At 38.5% G+C, this 19,613-nt stretch overlaps 1 protein-coding gene across 5 annotated transcripts in view; it reads right to left on the bottom strand.

The window, feature by feature from the left end:
• The window catches only part of ADIPOR2 (adiponectin receptor 2), a 100,005-nt gene that overhangs the window by 44,752 nt on the left and 35,640 nt on the right, over positions 1-19,613 (bottom strand). The window contains exon 1 of one of the 5 annotated variants that reach the window (XM_055357535.2): positions 9,812-9,974. The exons of 3 other annotated variants lie outside the window; for them this stretch is intronic. The gene's annotated coding sequence lies outside the window, so the exon portion shown is untranslated. Of the gene's footprint in view, positions 1-9,811; positions 9,975-19,613 lie in introns of those variants that run through there. One more of the 5 variants, XM_055357537.2, reaches the window with a different exon arrangement.

Below are 19,613 nucleotides of genomic sequence, written 5' to 3'. Positions count from 1 at the left end.
GAAAACAAGCATAGGAAGAAGACTTATTTTTATTTTACATTCTTTAGTAACTTCTGAATTTTGGACTGCAGGTACAAGGGATCTTCAAAAAGTTCGTGTAACATATGTTTTATGAAAACACTATGCATGAATTTCGATAAAATTTTGCACCAAAATAAGCTGGTACTAACTTGTTATAACACATCTGAACAAGATGTAGTTTGAGGCACTAAGAAGGATAAGACATTGGTTTGAAAAGCACCCTAACAGAGCAACATGAATTCTGCTAAAATTGAAGCAAGAACAAAACATCAAATTTATGGTGAAGTTTGAGTGGAAGAATGGTAAAATCACTGGTGCTTTATGAAAACTTTATAGAAACAATGCCCCTAAGAAATCAGCAGTTTATAAATAGGACAATTCATTGTAAGAAGGGACAAGATGATATTGAAGATGAAGCCTGCAGTAGCAGACTATCAACATAAACTTTTTCGGAAAAAATTCATCCCGTTTGTAACCTAAATGTAGAGATCCAATGATTAACAGCACAAACAACAGCCAATACCATAGACATATAAATTCATTCAGCGTATACAAATCTAACAAAAAAATTTAAGTTGAACAAACTTTCTGCTTGATGGGTACTAAAACCATTGTGCTCAGATCGGCCACAGACAAAAGCAGTGCCTTCAATGCAAATTTTAAACAAGTGGCAACAAGAGCATGTGGAATTTCTTTGAAAAATTTTAACAGGAGATGAAACATGACTTTACCAGTGTGATCCTGAAGACAAAGAAAAAAACAAAGCAATGGGTATCAAGAGATGAAAGTGATCCAGTTAGAGCAAAAGCAAACCCATCAAGAGCGAAGGTCATGACAAAAGCTTTTTGGAATGCTCAAGGAATCTTGTTGACTTTCACCACCACAAGGTTCCTGCTCACTCCTCTCAAATGGGCAGTTTTGCTAGGGTTTCAATGGGAAATCACTGGGCATCCACCAAACAGTGCTGATTGGCTCCTTCTGACTTCTTTTTGTTTCCGAACCTTAAAAAAAAATTTAAAGGGCACCCATTTTTCTTTAATTAATAATGCAAAAAAAAAGACTACACATACTGATATGGTTACAGGACTTCTTTAGGAGTGGACTAAATGGCTAGCATTATTGCTTACAAAATTTTCTTGAACTCGATAGAGCTTATATTGAGAATAAAGTTTATATTTTGTATTTTTATCTTTTAATTCCATTTTTCCACAAACTTTTTGAGGTCCCCTCATATCTATCCAAAGATAAACATAAAAGGATTTTTTAATTGTAAGGTTAGCAAATAATGAAAATAGTTCCGAACATTAAAATAGTGCTTTTATTACCAGAAAGTATAAGGCACCATTTAAGAATTTTCAAGTAGGTCAGATTTGGTGGCTCACACCTGTAATCCCAGCACTTTGGGAGGCCAAGGCAGGTGGATCACTTGAGGTCAGGAGTTCAAGCTCAGCCTGGTCAACATGGTGAAACCCCATCTCTACAAAAAAATACAAAAATTAGCCGGTCGTGGCAGTACACGCCTACAGTTCCAACTACTAACCAGCCAGGGTGACAGAGCCAAAGACTCTATCTCGGAAAACAACAACAAAAAAAGCTGGACGTGGTGGCTCACACCTGCAATCCCAGCACTTTGGGAGGCTGAGACAGGCAGATCACGAGGTTAGGAGATCAAGACCATTCTGGCTAACGTGGTGAAACCCTGTCTCTACTAAAAATACAAAAAATTAGTCAGGTGTGGTGGCGGCTGCCTGTAGTCCCAGCTACTCGGGAGGCTGACAGGAGAATGGCATGAACCTGGGAGGCAGAGCTTGCAGTGAGCCAAGATCGTACCACTGCACTCCAGCCTGGGCGACAGAGCAAGACTCCATCTCAAAAAAAAAAAAAATAAAGAAAAAAAAAAGACTTTTCAAGCATTTTATCCCACATAAAACATAACAGCAAAATAAACATTCCTTTCTGCATTCAGATAAGGACCATCCTATAACCTCTATCCAACATAAATTTGAGCTAAACATGATCAGTGGTCTCATCCGTTGGGTGGGACAGGCATACACAATGACATAGTCTGGAAAAAATAAAAGGCTGATCATAAAGTGACAATTCCCAGAGTCCTGTTTTTTAATGTAATAAAAAAGTTAAACTATTTTATCTCCTTTTTCTTGTATATAACATAGAAAAGCCTATTCATCAAATGCAAGACTCTTAAGCCAGATCTTTAATATGCAGATAGAAACCAACAAGTGATGAATTTTTCAACAGTTCAAGATAACTCATATTAATAACAGTACCTGGAAATTTGAGTTGTATGGGCTTTTTTAATTTAATATTTCTAGAGATAGGGTCTCACTCTGGAGTGCAGTGGCACAATCACAGCCCACTGTAACCTTGAATTTCTGTGCCCAAGCAATCCTCCCGCCTCAGCCTCCATCCAGAGAAGCTAAGACTACAGGTGTGTGCCCACCACACCCAGCTAATTTTTAATTTTTTGTAGCACTGGAGCCTCACTCTGTTGCCCAGGCTGGTTTTGAACTACTGGCCTCAAGTGATCCTCCCATCTCAGCCTCCCAAAGTGCTTACAGGCATGAGCTAATGTGCCCAGTATTTTAGAGAATTTAAACTATTGCCTCCAAAGCTACTTGATGTAATTTAAGACTCATAGAATTTCTTTTTTTTTTTTCTTTTTTTTTTCTTTTTAGACAGCATCTCGCTCTGTTACCCAGGCTGGAGTGCAGTGGCACAATCTTGGCTCACTGTTTTTTTTTGTTTTTTTTTTTTTTTTTTTTGGTAGAGATGGGGTTTCACCATGCTGGCCAGGCCAGTCTCAAACCCCTGACCTCAAGAGATCCTCCAGCCTTGGCCTCTCAAAATGCTGGGACTACAGGCATGAGCAACCACATCCGGCCCTCAAGACTCATAAAATTTCTTACACAAGGAAAATTTTGAATGTTTCCCCAAGAGCTATAGTTTGCAAATCCCTCTAGGACTGCTATATTCTCCCTTAATAGGAGAGTAGCATAACTAAACCCAGCAACTCCCAACTCTTCACAAACAAAAAAATAAAATCGAAAAGTAAAAATATTTGATCCTGAAGTAAAGAAGTAAATCCTGAATCCTGAAGTAAAAGAAGGCTGCTATCACACTTGCCTTGCTTTTGTATTCAGTCAGCCCTCTATATCAATGGGTTCTGCATCTGTGGATTCAACCAACCACAGACGGAAATTATCCAGATTTTTAAAATTACATCTATTCTGAACATGTAGACTTTTTTCCCTAAACAATACAGTATAGTAACTATTTACAGGGCATTTACATTGTATTTGGTACTACAAGTAATCTAGACATGATTTACAATATACAGGAAGATGTGCATAGGTTATATGCAAACACTATGCCATTCTCTATCAGGAACTTGAGCATCCACAGATTTTGGTATCCATGGGAGGTCCTGGAACCAATCCCCCACGGATACCAAGGGATGACTGTATTCTACTCAGAACTTAGAATTACTGTGCATCTATGAATGCTCTCGCTCTTTCAAAATTAGCCATCTAGTGGTTACCTGCCTTCTGGATGGGGAATAAGGCTCAGAGGTAGATTTCTAAACATAGAAAAAAGTGGCAGCTGGGCACAGTGGCTCACGCCTGTAATCCCAGCACTTTGGGAGGCCCAGGTGGGCAGATGGCTTGAGCCCAGGAGTTCAAGACCAGCCTGGGCAACACGGCAAGACCCCGTCTCTACAAAAAATGCAAAAATAAGCCAGGCGTGGTGGTGTGCACCTGCAGTCCCAACTACTCAGGACACTGAGGTGGGAGGATCGCTTGAGCTTAAGAGTTCAAAGCTGCAAGCAGCTGTGATCGCACCACTGCACTTCAGCCTGCAGATAGCAAGATGCTATCTTAAAAAAAGAGAGAGAGAAAAGTGACAAAAAACAGACCCTGGCTCTCACAATTCTCTTACTCCTCATTGGGAGTTCAACAATCATAAGATTTTGTCTTTTTTTTTTTTTAACTTTTCAGTCAAGTCCAGCCTAGAGGTAATAAAATTCTTTCTGAAAGAGATATAGTTCAAATTTTCAAGAAGACACTCTTAACCTATTCCATTCATCTTTAGCTAACATTATTTTATGTAACATATCTACTTTCACAAAGTCTGGTCCATTTTTTAAAATGATTTACCTAGGAAAAAGGAACTCTAGCACTAAAGAAAATCACTTAATTGCATGCACAGTCATTCCATCAAACCTGACATTTGTTATTTTACAATACTCTCCAGGGCTTTTTCATTCCAAACAGGTTATGTGTCCCAAAGGCATTCTCTATGGCAAACTATGAATTCCCCATTGGTTGTCTAGTAGTTATAAGCCTGTAAGTTGAACATAATTAAACCATAGCATTATTTACCTGCCTTCTGTTTTCCTATTTAATGATTGAAGGCTTTTCTCCTTTCCAAATTATATTCTGTAACTTGCTGCTGCAGCAATCATCTATCTGATTTGCTAACACTATAGGTTCACTTGCTACAGTGGACAGTATTACACAACACTATTGCCAAAGATATTCCTCCCCCTTCCTAAGCCCCCATACTTAATCCATTAGTAAATAATACATGGATTTTATCTCCCAAAATATATCTCAAATTATTTCCCTTTCTTTTTCTCTTCCCTGCCACGATCTTAGCTAAACCACCAATATCTCTGACCTACAATACTTTGATAATCCCCTAACAGGCCTCCCTATCTTCTACTCTCATACGTGCAGTTTCCTCTCTTTATTTAGCAGCCAAAGTGCTCTTTCAAACAGAAAAATCATGTCACTCCCCTGCTAAAATCCCTCCAGATTTTATTCCTTGAGCAAAAGGAAGCCAAATCTTTACCATAATTCCCACAAGGTCCTTAATGATTTTGCCCCACCAACCTCTCCAACCTCAACTTATAAAGCTCCCTAATTGACTCACTATTCTTTTGATCCTTTTCCATACCAATCTTGATCAACATCAGGCCCCAGAAACATGCCTGGGAACTTAACTAGCTAGCTATCCCTTACCATTTAAGATCCCAGGTAAAAGGTCACCTTTTCAGGAAGCCCTTACCTGACGACCCTTCACACTAATCACTCTAACACTTGACACGGTTTAATTTCCTTCACAGTCCTTATCACTCTCTCAAATATTTATTTTCCTATTAATTATCTGTCTTTCTCAACTAAACCACCAGCCTCTTAAGTGTCAAATCTTGTTTGTCTTGTTCACCATATGTATCTAAAACAGGATCTGTCACATAGTACACACCCATACATACGTAAAACAGGATCTGTCACACAGTACACACCCATACATATCTAGAACAGGATCTGTCACACAGTACACACCCTCAAGATCTGCTTAATGTGTAAACAAATGAAGTTTCTATCAGAAATTCCCTGGCGGTGTGCACTGATTGTAGCCTCTCAAAATTCATATGTTAAGTCCTAACCCCCAGTACTTTACAATGAGACTGTATTTGGAAATAGAGGCTTTAGAGAGGTAATCAAGGTTAAATGAAGTTACAAGGTGGGAGGGCCTAATCCACTATGACTGATGTCCTTGTAAGAAGAGACACCAGGGAGGAATACATGCCCAGAGGAAAGGCCCTGTGAGGACAGAGAGAAGGCAACAATTGCAAGCCAAGGAGAGGGGTGATAGGAGAAACCAAACCTGCTGACATGTTGATCTTGAAACTCTAGCCTCCAGAACTGTGAGAAAATACATTTCTGTCATTTAAGCCACCCAGTCTGCAGTACTTTATGGCAGGCCTAGCAAATCAATACACTTGGCTTTCAACAGAATAGCACATCACTTTAGCATTTTTCAGCAGAAATAACTGAAAAGTTACATCTAAAAGTTTACCATTCAAGGTAGGCATCATCATAATCCTTTATACAGCCACTTAAAATTTAACTTCTTTTTTTTTTTTGGAGATGGAGCCTCGCTCTTGTCGCCCAGGCTGGAGTACAACGATGCAATCTCAGTTCACTGCAACCTCTGCCTCCCAGGTTCAAGCAATTCTCCTGCCTCAGCCTTCTGAGTAGCTAGGATTACAGGCATGTGCCACCACGCCCGGTTAATTTTTTGTATTTTTAGTAGAGACGGGGTTTCACCATGTTGGCCAGGCTGGTCTCGAACTCCTGACCACAGGTGATCTACCCACCTCAGCCTCCCAAAGTGCTGGGATTACTGGCGTGAGCCACTGCGCCCAGCTAATTTAACTTTTAAACATATAATAAGGAATTTAAAGAAACTGCATGTGTGATTGAGGTCATAAAAAGTCAGTGCTCATAACACCCTAAAGAAGGCTCAACAAACTTTTTCTATAATAAAAGGCCAGATTATAAATATTTTAGGTTTCCTGGACCACAAAAGGTCTCTCCTACAAAAAACTCAACTCAGCTAGTGCAGCACAAAAGTGGTCAGACAATATGTAAATGAATTAATGTGGCTGTGTTCCAATAAAACTTTATTAACACTGAGATTTCCATTTCATATAATTTTCATTCATCTATCACAAAACATTATTTTGTTTAAACTATTTTTAAATGCAAACACCAATCTTTGCTCATGAGCCATACAAAAACAGGTAGATACCCAGGGGCTAGCTATAGTTTGCTAACCCTGCCCTAAGGCAATAATTTTACTTTCAGAGAGGGAAATCTCAAGGCTTCTCCACATAGCTACAATTTACACAGCATCCCACTGGCTAGACTAGAAGCATATGAACCTACCTGTGTAACTACTACTATAATGACCTTGACCCATTGTTTGTTATTTACTTGTGTCTCCCATTAGACTACACGCAAAGACATAAAGGCAGACAACAGTACCTTAATCATTTTTTATGTTCAGAGCTAAGTAATGTTCCTGATGCACAGTAAATTTTCAACTGTCTTCTGAAAGAATTCATGTTTTACTGTTCTTTGACTTAAAATTCCTCTTCCAACTGCACTACTGCCCCCTCCAAAATAAAATTTTTTGAAGTTTTTTTAAAGTTATTTTCCCAAAAAATTTTATGGCAGCATAAAATTATCACAAAAGAAATTTTGCTGAATATAATGACTCACACAAGAAATGTTATTCTTTGAAAACAAATAATCTCCCCAAATACGTTTGACAGACTTTTTGTTGTTATTAATGCTCCTGTTAATTCTCATTTTCGAGAAAAATATTCCTTTGTTCTTCAAAGGAAATATAAATCAATCTAAAAATTCAGTCCCAGTCACAACAGAGAAAAATATCCAAAATGGTTTCTTCAACCAACATAAAAAAATCTGTCTCTTAAGCATACTCACTCCTTTAATAAATATGTGTGAGGCTGACAAGATAGTTTTGAGTGGAAAAGTTCATCCACCTCCAAAAAGTGAAAGAAGGTCAAAGGAGGACCAGCATAAACCACTAGCAATTCAAGATAAGATGGTCTCTGCTGGCTGGAGAATTCATTTAATTACCTTTATTTTATTATTTTAGGCTCTGGAATTCTGCCAAACTCTCTTTAAAGAAAAAAATAGGAAGAAGGAGAAACTCCTTGGGGAAGGAAAAAAATGAATGGTTTTCTCTAAAATGAGAAATTACAAGGGCTTGTGCTTTTCTGGCTCAATACAGAGTTAAATTTACAAACAAAACACAGAAACTACTAAAACTTTTTTTCTGAGACAAGGTCTCACTCTGTCACCCAAGCTGGGCACAGTAGTGCAATCACAGCTCATACTGCAGCCTCAATTTCCCAGATTCAAGTGATCCTCCCACCTCAGTTTCCCGGGTAGCTGGGACCACAGGCACATACCACCATGCCTGGTTAACTTTTTTTTTTTTTTTTTTTTTTTGTAGAGACAGGGTTTCTTCATGTTGCCCAGGCCGGTCTCAAACTCCTGGGCTCAAGCAATCCATCCATCTCAGCCTCCCAAAGTACTGGGACTACAGGCAAGAGCTACCACACCCAGCCATAAACTACTAAAACTAATAAGGTAGGAGTACAAGAGAGTAACGTATTAAAATCAAATCAAGTAGTGGTAATGCTGTGACATTTATTCCCACCCCGCCTTAGTATGTAGAAGAGAAAAGAACCAATTATCAAAAAAAGGGACCTTCATACGTGGCAACTCTAATAAGTAATGGACAAAATCTTAAATTGGAAGCAAGGAACAGGAGTGATGCTGTAAAGGGTCAGTCTGGGCCAGGCGCGGTGGCTCCGCCTGTAATCCCAGCACTTTGGGAAGCCAAGATGGGCGGATCACTTGAGGTCAGGAGTTCAAGACCAGCCTGGCCAACATGGTGAAACCCCATCTCTACTAAAAATACAAAAAATTACCCAAGCATGAGGCTGGGGCACAAGAATTGCTCGAACCCAGGAGGTAGAGGTCACAGTGAGCCAAGATCACACCACGGCACTCCAGCCTGGGTGACAGAGTGAGACTCTGTCTCCAAAAAATATATAAACAGTCAGTCTGTGTGACAACTACAGGAAGATTAGCAAACAACTCACTGGTGTACTTCTTTTCCAAAATTTCATTAAGGGTTTTTCTATCTGGTAAACTTGGAAATGATTATAAATAACATGAAGACAACAAACTACCAATTCTAGAGGGAAATGACTTAATTTGAAACACACTCAGCAGAAAACCTAAACCCTGATAATTAACATGTATTTTCCACATGACAATACTGTAAGAAAAAAAACAACAACAAAAAACCCCATAAATAACTTCAGTCTTCTCTCAAAACAACTTCAACTATAAAAGGTACATTGAGATGTACATAAACTCTATATCTGAGGAACAAGTATTTGGGCACTCTGCAAATATAACATATACAGGCTACAATTTCAAACAGCAATAATTATATATTCCTAACATAAATATATGCTGTCAGGTGCCCATTATCTCATTTATTCTTCATAACAACCTGAAGGATTCAACACCTCATTTCTGCAACTGAAGAATTCAAGGCTCACAGTTTGTGCAGGTTGCTCAGTCTCATGGCTGGTAAGTGGAAGAAAAGTTCAAAATCGGGCCCTTCTGGCTTTTCACTCAGCCATAATGCCTGGTGGACATGAAAACAGGCCCATTGTGTAGACACTAATTCTGACCAAATTTTCTGAATCAAAAACAAACTATATGGAAACTGAACAACCTGCTCCTGAATGACTACTGGGTACATAATGAAATGAAGGCAGAAATAAAGATGTTCTTTGAAACCAACAAGAACAAAGACATAACATACCAGAATCTCTGGGACACATTCAAAGCAGTGTGTAGAGGGAAATTTATAGCACTAAATGCCCACAAGAGAAAGCAGGAAAGATCTAAAATTGACACCCTAACATCACAATTAAAAGAACTAGAGAAGCAAGAGCAAACACATTCAAAAGCTACCAGAAGGCAAGAAATAACTAAGATCAGAGCAAAACTGAAGGAAATAGAGACACAAAAAACCCTTCAAAAAATCAATGAATCCAGGAGCTGGTTTTTTGAAAAGATCAACAAAATTGATAGACCACTAGCAAGACTAATAAAGAAGAAAAGAGAGAAGAATCAAATAGACACAATAAAAAATGATATAGGGGATATCACCACCAATCCCACAGAAATACAAACTACCATCAGAGAATACTATAAACACCTCTATGCAAATAAATTAGAAAATCTAGGAGAAATGGATAAATTCCTCGACACATACACCCTCCCAAGACTAAACCAGGAAGAAGTTGAATCTCTGAATAAACCAATAACAGGCTCTGAAATTGAGGCAATAATTAATAGCTTACCAACCAAAAAAAGTCCACGACCAGATGGATTCACAGCCGAATTCTACCAGAGGTACAAGGAGGAGCTGGTACCATTCCTTCTGAAACTATTCCAATCAATAGAAAAAGAGGGAATCCTCCCTAACTCATTTTATGAGGCCAGCATCATCCTGATACCAAAGCCTGGCAGAGACAAAACAAAAAAGAGAATTTTAGGCCAATATCCCTGATGAACATCGATGCAAAGATCCTCAATAAAATACTGGCAAACCGAATCCAGCAGCACATCAAAAAGCTTATCCACCATGATCAAGTGGGCTTCATCCCTGGGATGCAAGGCTGGTTCAACATACGCAAATCAATAAACGTAATCCAGCATATAAACAGAACCAACAACAAAAACCATATGATTATCTCAATAGATGCAGAAAAGGCCTTTGACAAAATTCAACAATGCTTCATGCTAAAACTCTCAATAAATTAGGTATTGATGGGACGTATGTCAAAATAATAAGAGCTATTTATGACAAACCCACAGCCAATATCATACTGAATGGGCAAAAACTGGAAGCATTCCCTTTGAAAACTGGCACAAGACAGGGATGCCCTCTCTCACCACTCCTATTCAAAATAGTGTTGGAAGTTCTGGCCAGGGCAATTAGGCAGGAGAAGGAAATAAAGGGTATTCAATTAGGAAAAGAAGAAGTCAAACTGTCCCTGTTTGCAGATGACATGATTGTATATCTAGAAAACCCCATCGTCTCAGCCCAAAATCTCCTTAAGCTGATAGGCAACTTCAGCAAAGTCTCAGGATACAAAATCAATGTGCAAAAATCACAAGCATTCTTATAAACCAATAACAGACAGAGAGCCAAATCATGAGTGAACTCCCATTCACAACTGCTTCAAAGAGAATAAAATACCTAGGAATCCAACTTACAAGGGATGTGAAGGACCTCTTCAAGGAGAACTACAAACCACTGCTCAATGAAATAAAAGAGGACACAAACAAATGGAAGAACATTCCACACTCATGGGTAGGAAGAATCAGTATCGTGAAAATGGCCGTACTGCCCAAGGTAATTTATAGATTCAATGCCATCCCCATCAAGCTACCAATGACTTTCTTCACAGAATTCAAAAAAACTACTTTAAAGTTCATATGGAAGCAAAAAAGAGCCCACATTGCCAAGTCAATCCTAAGCCAAAAGAACAAAGCTGGAGGCATCACGCTACCTGACTTCAAACTATACTACAAGGCTACAGTAACCAAAACAGCATGGTACTGGTACCAAAACAGAGATATAGAACAGAACAGAGCCCTCAGAAATAATGCCGCATATCTACAACTATCTGATCTTTGACAAACCTGACAAAAACAAGAAATGGGGAAAGGATTCCCTATGTAATAAATGGTGCTGGGAAAACTGGCTAGCCATATGTAGAAAGCTGAAACTGGATCCCTTCCTTACACCTTATACAAAAATTAATTCAAGATGGATTAAAGGCGTAAATGTTACACCTAAAAACATAAAAACCCTGGAAGAAAACCTAGGTAATACCATTCAGGACATAGGCATGGGCAAGTACTTCATGTCTAAAACACCAAAAGCAATGGCCAAAATTGACAAATGGGATCTAATTAAACTAAAGAGCTTCTGCACAGCAAAAGAAACTACCATCAGAGTGAACAGGCAACCTACAGAATGAGAGAAAATTTTTGCAATCTACTCATCTGACAAAGGGCTAATATCCAGAATCTACAATGAACTCAAACAAATTTACAAGAAAAAAACAGACCCCATCAAAAAGTGGGCAAAGTATATGAACAGACACTTCTCAAAAGAAGACATTTATGTGGCCAACAAACATGAAAAAAAGCTCATCATCACTGGTCATTAGAGAAATGCAAATCAAAGCCACAATGAGATACCATCTCACACCAGTTACAATGGTGATCATTAAAAAGTCAGGAAACAACAGATGCTGGAGAGGATGTGGAGAAATAGGAACACTTTTACACTGTTGGTGGGACTGTAAACGAGTTCAACCATTGTGGAAGTCAGTGTGGCGATTCCTCAAGGATCTAGAACTAGAAATACCATTTGACCCAGCCATCCCATTACTGGGTATATACCCAAAGGATTAGAAAACATGCTGCTATAAAGACACATGCACACGTATGTTTATTGCGGCACTCTATTCATAATAGCAAAGACTTGGAACCAACCCAAATGTCCAACAATGATAGACTGGATTAAGAAAATGTGGCACATATACACCATGGAATACTATGCAGCCATAAAAAAGGATGTGTTCATGTCCTTTGTAGGGACATGGATGAAGCTGGAAATCATCATTCTCAGCAAACTATCGCCAAGGACAAAAAACCAAACACTGCATGTTCTCACTCATAGGTGGGAATTGAACAATGAGAACACATGGACACAGGAAGGGGAACATCACACACCAGGGCCTGTTGTGAGGTTGGGGGAGGGGGGAGGGATAGCATTAAGAGATATACCTAACGTTAAATGATGAGTTAAAGGGTGCAGCACACCAACATGGCACATGTATACATATGTAACAAACCTGCATGTTGTGCACATGTACCCTAAAACTTAGAATATAATAATAAATAAATAAATAAATAAATAAGAACACATGGTTTAACTAGAAATATATTTTCCAAACCTGTAAATGTATGTATTCGAAAGATACCTTTTAAAAATGGAATTTAATGACTCACAAAAAAGAAAGCAGAAACTCTGATCCAATAATTGTACTGATAATTAAGAAAAATAAAGAATGCAGGTCTCAAGAGTTTAACCGCTCTCACGGTTTTATCCAGGAGCATGCTGTCTCAAGGGAAGCCTCAGTTTCTCCACCTATATATAAGGGAGCATCTGTGAATGATAATCTTAATTAACAACATTAAATATATATTTAGATTGTACCATAGTAAGATAAAGTCAAGCCTGTGTTAGCTACCTGTACCTAAGAACCTCAATAAACTATTACATAAAGTTCTGAAGTAATCAAGAAGATTCAGATAGCAAACAGTGATTTTTGAACAAAACCAACAGTAGGGAAGCTTACTACCACTTCAAAGAACCAGTGAAAAGTTCTTTGTTTTTTTCTAAGTAAAATTACACAGATAACTGGTGCTACTCTTGTCTAGAAAGCCACAAAATAAACTGCAGCAAACCTCCACTGTAAATCTAACAAGGTTTCCCATTGTGAAACTTTACTGCATATCAAGAATTATCTAAAATGGCCTTGATCCCAATAATTGTACTCTTTACTGTTTCTCCTTGAATTTTATCCTAAAGCAATACAAAAGGGAAAAACTACACACACAAAAGTATTTATTAAGGCAGGGGAAAATGGAAGCAATTAATGAGTAACAGAAAAATAAAGTACATAATAAATTCATTTTCTCATTTTAATATTAGGGAGCATTCAAAAACAGCATGAAGATTGTTTATGTTATCTTAAAACATAAAACAAAATTATTACAACTAGATAAAACTAAGTTTTACAACTATATAAAAGTGTATGCATAAATACAAAAGTTAGAAAGGCATACAATTTACCCAAATGAGTTAAAAACCTATGTGCACACAAAAACTTGCATACAAGTGTTTATAGTAGCTTTATTCATAACTGCCAAAACTGGGAAGTAACCAAGATAGTCTTTAATAGGTCAATGAATAAACAAACTGTGGTACACATCCATACAACAGTGTACTATTCAGCAATAAAAAGAAATGAGCTATGAAGCCATGAAAAGCCATGGAGAACCTTAAGTGTATATTGCCAATGGAAAGAAATCAATCTGAAAAGATTACATATTATACGACTCCAATTATATGACATTTTGGAAAAGACAGAACTAAGGAGACAGTAAAAAGATCAGTGGTTGGCAGGGATTTAGGGATGAGTAGATGAAACACTGAATATTTAGGGCAGTGAAATTATTCTGTGATAACTGTAATAGTGGATACCTTTCATACATGTGTCAAAACCCACAGAATGTACAACACACAGAGTGAACCCTAATGCAAAACTATGCAATTTAATTAAAAATGTATTAACATCAGCTCATCAAATGTAACAAATGTACCACACTAATGCAAGATGTTAGTAACAGGAAACTGGTGGTACCAAGCAGCGGGTAGATATATAGGAACTCCGTAGTTTTCACTCAATTTTTCTATAACATAAAAATGCTCAAAAAAAAGTCTAAGCTTTTTAAAATAAACTTGGTGTTTTTTGTTTTTGTTTTTGTTTTCAGACCAAGTCTCACTCTGTCATGCAGGCTAGAGTGCAGCTGCACGATCTCGGCTCACTGCAACCTCTGCCCCGCGGGTTCCAGTGATTCTCCTGCCTCAGCCTCTCAAGTAGCTGGGATTACAAGCACACGCCACCACGCCCGGCTAATTTTTGTATTTTTAGTAAAGACAGGGTTTCACCATGTTGGCCAGGCTGGTCTCAAACTCCTGACCTCAGGTGATCTGCCCAGCTCGGCCTCCTAAAGGGCTGGGATTACAGGCATGAGCCACCGAACCCGGCCAAAAGGAATAAAATTTTGATATATGCTATAACATGTACGCTATGTGAAATAAACCAGACACAAAAAGACAAATGCTATATGATTCCATTTATATGATACTTAGAACAGGCAAACTGATAGCGTCATAATGTGTAATAGAACTTACCAGGAACTGGAAGAAGAGAACAATGAGGAGTTATTGTATGATGTGCATAGTTTCTGATTGGGATCATAAAGTAGTTCTGGAACTAGGTAGTGTGATGATTGTACAACATTGTGAATATACCTAATGCCACTGAACTGTACCCTTTAAAATGGTTAATATAGTAAATTTTATGTTACGTGTATTTTCCCACAATTTAAAAAAAGGAATCTGGCCCAGCACAGTGGCTCCCAGAACTTTGGGAGGCTGAAGCGGGAGAAAGTTCGAGACAAGCCTAGACAACATAATAAGATGCCGCCTCTACAAAACATCAGCCACGCAGTGTCACATGCCTGTAGTCCCAGCTACTTGGGAGAGTGAGAGAGGAGGATCGCTTGAGCCCAGGAGTTTGAGGCTTCAGTAAGCCATGATCGCATCACTGCACTCCAGCATGGGCAACATTAAGACCCTGTCTCTAAACAAACAAATAAAATAAGGAATCTGAAATATTAAAATGTATGTTTTATTGTTAGCTTTGTCACAGTATAATGCCCTTCACATATATGCAGTATAAACAAGTTTTTAATAATAAACATAATTTTCTTGTTGTCACAACAGCCCAGAAACTTATAATCAACCTGCATTACATATAAGAGAGCTCATAACTCAAACTTTTACATAATCAGCCTACAGTTTCAACTTGCTTCTCTTCCAAACTTTTAACTAAGGAGAAATAACTTTTTAAAAAGTTGTACTTTGCTCTCCCTTCCATTCTGTGCTTGCTTCTCTTAGTAGAGGTGCTAATGAGCCCAACTGATGCTAAAGATTTCATCTAAAAATCAAGATAACAAAATGTTAGCAATAACAATACAGAGAGCTGGTTTCGAGAACTTTGTTCACTTGTTTATCTGCTGACTTTCCCTCCACTATTGTCCTGTGACCCTGCCAAATCCCCCTCTGCGAGAAACACCCAAGAATGATCAATAAAAAATAAAAATAAAAATAAAAAAAAACAATATAGAGAGCTGGTTTCTACTAAAGTAGAATTGATTGAACAACAGTTGTTTTTTTTTTTTTTTTTTTTTTTTTTGAGACAGAGTCTTGCTCTGTCACCCAGGCTGGAGTGCAGTGGCACTATCTCGGCTCACTGCAAGCTCCGCCTCCTGGGTTCACACCATTCTCCTGCCTCAGCTTCCTGAGTAGCTGGGACTACAGGCGCCCGCCACCGCGCCCGGCTAATTTTTTGTATTTTTAGTAGAGACGAGGTTTCACCGTGTTAGTCAGGATGGTCTCGATCTCCTGACCTCATGATCCACCCGCCTTGGCCTCCCAAAGTGCTGGGATTACAGGTGTGAGCCACCGCGCCCGGCCTGAACAACTGTTTCAAATAACGTATCTCCTAAGATTCTGAGAACACTAAGACAAAAAAACGCTTACCAATCACAACTTTTCCCCCTAAGTTTTCGTTTAAAAAAAAAAAACTTTAATACCCCTAATAGTGATTATAATTATGTGAGGTCCTAAAGGGTATATCTAATTATCTCTTGAGATGCCTATGAATTCCCCCAGCTAACCAAATTAGCTTGAAATGTAATTGAGAATCACATCTCATGTTCAGGAGTGACAACATAATGTAATATTGTTGTAATACAGTCACTTAAATGATATATTAACTCTTTTCCCTCACCTTTTTTTGTTGTGTGTTCCCTTCCGGTATGCCTTCGTTCTTGGCTAAGGATCACGAAATAATTAAACAGTACCACTAAATAGGGTGCACTCTTATCCTGCAAGTTCATTCATTCATTAATTTGTTCAAGCAACAAAATTTACTATGTGCCAAGTTTTGTGCTTTTCCCTGCTTTCTTACGGCTCAGTGTTACAAAATAAGAACTGATTACATAAATGACATTTCTCTAAGAAATAAACAAAAGAGATAGAAAGTAAAGCAAAATACAGGAGATCAAGAGAGGGCTTTTGGGGAATCAAAACTAGTTCATTAACTGATGCCAACTACTAGGGATAGGATAAGAAAATAATTAGAAGTTATCAAAAAAAAAAACACACACACACAAAAAAAACAACTGGCTGAGCTCATTGGCTCATGCCTGTAATCCCAACACTTTGGGAGGTCAAGGCAGGAGAATCACTTGAGCCCAGAAGTTTGAGACCAGCCTGGGCAATAGAGTAAGACCCTGTTTCTAAAAATAAAAAATAAATTTAAAAAATTGTAATAAATATATTATTTTTTAAAAGCTTTATGATAAGATAAGATATATCCCTTCCTATGGCTATCATTCCTTAAAGTCCCAAGGAAGCAGAAGGCTCCTTAATATTTAATAATTTTTAAACTATATTCAACAATAAAAAGTTATGACAAGTCAAGAAAGTCTAGAAATATTTCCTTTCTCCAAAAACTAAGTAACACAAAAAAATACACAAAAGTCAGTATTCCAATATTTATTACAATATAGTTCTAGGAATGGAGAAATTAACCTCAGTCCTGACAGCTTCCAGTATATTCCAGGAAGAATGGGGAAGACCAACAGTCTTGATGTGCAGTATCTTTACCTATGATGATGATCTACTGACAAAACATTCAAAGTTTACAAAGGGAGATTATGGGTAGAGGCGGAAAAAAGATTTAAAGCACACAGAACCAAAGTATTAACAATGAACTGTTCTGTTGTACTTGGACAAATGACTGTCTTGTTAAAAAAAAAAAAAAAAAAAAGTCTAGAACTAGGAAAAGTATTTGGAACCGGCTTTACTTTGTTCTAAGATTTTTTAACAGTAAAAGAGAGTCAAGATGGAAGATGGAAAGACCAGACTATCAATATCTGTAAATCAGAAGAGTTCATTTTTATTCTACTAACACAGAAAATTTTCACTGGCCAAAATTCTATGAATACTGTATTGTATCATGCAGAGCTTTCTTTCATTTATTTATTTATTTATTTTTGTTTTTTTTTAAAACGAAGTCTCGCCCTGTCGCCCAGCCTAGAGTGCAATGGCGCCATCTTGGCTCACTGTAACCAATGCCTCCCAGGTTCAAGCAATTCTCCTGCCTCAGCCTCCGGACTAGCTGGGATTACAGGCGCCCAACCACCACGCCCGGCTAATTGTTTGCATCTTTAGTAGAAACGGGGTTTCACCATATTGGCCAGGCTGGTCTGGAACTCCTGACCTCAGGTGATCCACCCACCTCGGCCTCTCAAAGTGCTGGGATCACAGGCGTGAGCCACTGCGCCCAGCCGTGTTAACATTTTTTTTTTAAAGCTCTGCATGAGGCCAGGTGTGGTGTTCACGCCTGTAATCCCAGCACTTTGAAAGGCCGAGGTGGGCGGATTTGAGGTCAGGAGTTCGAGACCAGCCTGATCAACATGGTGAAACCCCATCTCTACTAAAAATACAAAAATTAGCTGGGCGTGGTGGCAGGTGCCTGCAATCCCAGCTGCTTGGGAGGCTGAGGCAGGAGAATCACTTGAAACCGGGAGGCGGAGGTTGCAGTGAGCTGAGATCGCGCCACTGCACTCCAGCCTGGGGGACAAGAGCGAGACTTCATCTCAGAAAAAAAAAATCTAACACAAACAGAAAACAGCTGATAGGAAGGAACAAGTAACTAGAAAGTGTTCTGAGCCCATAAATAGATGTGGAAATCCTACACAAATTTGATCAATGCATTTTCAGCAAGTAGGGGAGCTCAGCTGTCCTTCAATATCTCTGGGTAGCTGGGAAGTGACAATGAGGAAAGAAAGAAAATACACATGAGTTTTCAATTCCTAAACCTCCTCAGTTACAAAGCCCCTCCCACCAGTATCCTTTTTTTTTTTTTTTAAACAGTGTTCCTGTGTCCATGGGCATCTGCAGCCAGGCCTGTAGGGGACCGCTCCCCGAAGATGTTGGGGGTCTTTCCAGGAAAGTGGTGAGTTCGGAAGTTGCCCTGGTGCATAGGAAGAGAATACCCCAAGGGGCTACTGAAAGGGCCTTGAGTAGGTAAGAATGGGACAGAAACATTCTGGTGGGGAGGGGCAGCAGACCAAGGGTTTCGATTCTTGGAATCCACTGAGGCTCAGGTACTGCTGCTCTGGGAGAGGCAGGGGCTGTGGGTGCCAGGGAGCACATGTGGCTTCAGATTCCTCTGGAGGGTGGGGATGAGGGCGGCCATGGAAGACTTCTGGAGAGACCAGAGAGGTCTTTAATTAATAAAGAATATTTAATTAATAATTATACATGCAATGAGTGAATGATTATACATGCAATGCTTATTGGAAAAAGATACTCAAACATACTATAAACCCTACTACATTTCTCTTTAAAAAGTATGTTCTCACAAACTAATTTATGCTTAGGCACACAATGACTTATTTCAAAATTTTGCTAAGGCTGTCTTCCCCTTGACAATAATAAAGTCTATTCTACAGACAATCGAATAAAAAACTGTGAAAGAACAGAAATACAGTACACACTTGACCTACATGCTCTAAGAGCAAAGACTCAGGAATCACTAATTCTGCCTAAAAGAAATGGTGAAGGTTTTACAGGAGTTAACATTTGAGCTGGACATTAACCAATGAGTTGCAGTTTGCCAACTAAAGAAAAGATATTCTGTGCAAAGAAAGTAGAACATGCAGGACAAAGAGTGTCAGTTCTGTTGAGAAATTAGAGCATAAAGGATAGATTCAAGATATACTCAAGAGAAGCAATATTTGAATGACTGAATGAGGGTCAATGAAACATAGAAAGATGACGACTCAGGGTTTTTCCTTAGGCAGCTGGGTACATAGCAATGCTATTTGCCGAGATGAAAAGATCATAAAGAAGGGAAGCAAATTCAAAGCGGAACAATAATGAGTTTCTTTTTGGAAATGGAGTATGAAATGACAGAAATGTTCAGTTGGCACTAGGAAACACAAATTTAAATTCAGGAAACAGAATGAACTTGAAAATAGAACTATTACTAGCATAAAAAGTGACACTAACATAGTTACCGGCACAACAGTGGATAAAATCCTTTAAAAAAAAAAAAGCTATACAAAGGAGTGAGGACAAGCAAGGGTCACTGTGAAGAATTCTGAAACACACAAAGTATTACATGATGAAATGAGGATTAGAACCCAGATCTCTTG

This window comes from Gorilla gorilla, chromosome 10 (assembly GCF_029281585.2).
Source record: "Gorilla gorilla gorilla isolate KB3781 chromosome 10, NHGRI_mGorGor1-v2.1_pri, whole genome shotgun sequence".
NCBI classification, from domain to species: domain Eukaryota; kingdom Metazoa; phylum Chordata; class Mammalia; order Primates; family Hominidae; genus Gorilla; species Gorilla gorilla.
This window is presented reverse-complemented; position numbering and strand designations above follow the sequence as displayed.